At 46.8% G+C, this 1,961-nt stretch overlaps 1 pseudogene; it reads left to right on the forward strand.

The window, feature by feature from the left end:
* Nucleotides 1-1,169: 1,169 nt before the first annotated feature.
* On the forward strand, nt 1,170-1,569 carry LOC126954387 (uncharacterized protein C11orf98-like; annotated as a pseudogene).
* The last annotated feature ends 392 nt before the right edge of the window (nt 1,570-1,961 follow it).

Raw genomic sequence — 1,961 nt, forward strand, 5'->3', positions numbered from 1 at the left:
TACGTTCAGGGCCAGGAGCAGTGACTCACACCTGTAATCCCACCAATTTGGGAGGCAGAGGCCACCAATGCCCAGCTAATTTTTTGTGCCACCATGCCCAGCTAATTTTTTTTTTGAAACGGAGTCTTGCTCTGTTGCCCAGGCTGGAGTGCAGTGGCACAATCTTGGCTCACCACATCCTCTGCCTCCTGGGTTCAAGCGATTCTCCTGCCCCAGCCTCCTGAGTAGCTGGAACTATAGGCACGTGCCACCATGCCTGGCTAGTTTTTGTATTTTTAGTAGAGACGAGGTTTCACTGTGTTGGCCAGGCTGGTCTTGAGCTCCTGACCTTGTAATCCACCTGCCTCAGCCTCCCAAAGTGCTCGGATTACAGGAATGAGCCACTGTGCCCGGGTTTTTTGTTTTTTTGTTTTGAGACAGACTCTTGCTGTGTTGCCCAGGCTAGAGTACAGTGGTGCGATCTCAGCTCACTGCAACCCCTGCCTTCCAGATTCAAGTGATTATCCTACTTCAGCCTCCCGAGTAGCTGGGATTACAGGCGCCCACCTCCACGCTGGGCTCATTTTTGTATTTTTAGTGGAGACAAGGTTTCACCATGTTGGCCAGGGTGGTCTCGAACTCCTGACCTCCAGTGGTCTGCCCGCCTTGGCCTCCCAAAGTGCTGGGATTACAGGTGTGAGCCACTGTGCCCAGCCTTAATTTTTGTACTTTTAGTAGAGACAGGGTTTCGCCACATTGGCCAGGCTGCTCTCAAACTCCTGACCTCAAGTGATCCACCTGACCTCAGGGTCTGAGACCTCATCCAAGGTGATCTACCCACCTTGGCCTCCCAAACTGCTGGGATTACAGGTGTGAACTACCACATCCAGCCTGAAGTAGGATATTAAAAACTCTGTTTTTAAACTTTTTTATTATAGAAAATTCCAAACATGTACAAAGTAAAAGGAATAGTATAATGAACTCACATGTGCTCATTACCTAAGTTGTACAATTATTAATTCATGACAGATCTTTGATTAATTAATCACCATCTTCTACCTTCAATTTCAGTAATCTGTGGTTTTATACAGTTTTCTGGATGATTGTGATATGACACACACACACAGAAACAGACACATTGTATTTAAAGGCTGAATAGTACTGTATTCTAATTGTATTGACACATTAGAATGTGTTTGACCAGGGGTGGCATCGCAACTGTGGGAGCTCCCGGGGCAAAGATCAACCAGCCCCGCACCGAGCTGAAGAAGAAGTTGTTCAAAGGCCGGAGGTTGCTGAATCGGGAGCGGCGTCTGAGGCACTGCGTGGTCGGGGCTGTGATAGACCAGGGCTGATCACGCAGCACCATCTCAAGAAGCGGGCGTCCAGTGCACATGCCAACATTACTCTGTCAGGGAAGAAGCCAGAAAACTCCTCCAGCAGATCCGGCTTGCCCAGAAAGAGAAGGCGGCCATGGAAGTGGAAGCCCCTTCAAAGCCAGCCAGGACTAGTGAACCACAGCTTAAAAGGCAAAAGAAGACAAAAGCTCCCCAGGATGTAGAAATGAAGGACCTTGAAGATGAGAGCTAAGCCTCTTCCACTAGAAGACTCTCAACTGGAGCCAACCTTCAGACTCAGTGGTTGTTTCAGATGACTTTGACAAAAGCAATGCCCCTTTTCACTCTCTAGATTTCCTCCTACCTAATGGCCTACTGACCTCCCCTAGAGGGATGTCTTTGGGGGGGAAGAAGGTACAGAAGAAAGATTGGAGAAGGGCCTCTCTAGCAGTCAACTCCATTTGTAATAAAGCCCTAGCACTCTAAAAAAAAAATTAATAATAATAATCATAATCATGTGTTTGACCAATTCTCTATTTAGATTATCTTCAATTTGTTTGGTTAGGAAGACAGTATTAAGTATTACTTAACATATAATCTTGGTCCACTGTTCTATATCAAATATTTAGGCCTCAACCTACAGGG

This window comes from Macaca thibetana, chromosome 5 (assembly GCF_024542745.1).
Source record: "Macaca thibetana thibetana isolate TM-01 chromosome 5, ASM2454274v1, whole genome shotgun sequence".
Classification (NCBI taxonomy): Eukaryota; Metazoa; Chordata; class Mammalia; order Primates; family Cercopithecidae; genus Macaca; species Macaca thibetana.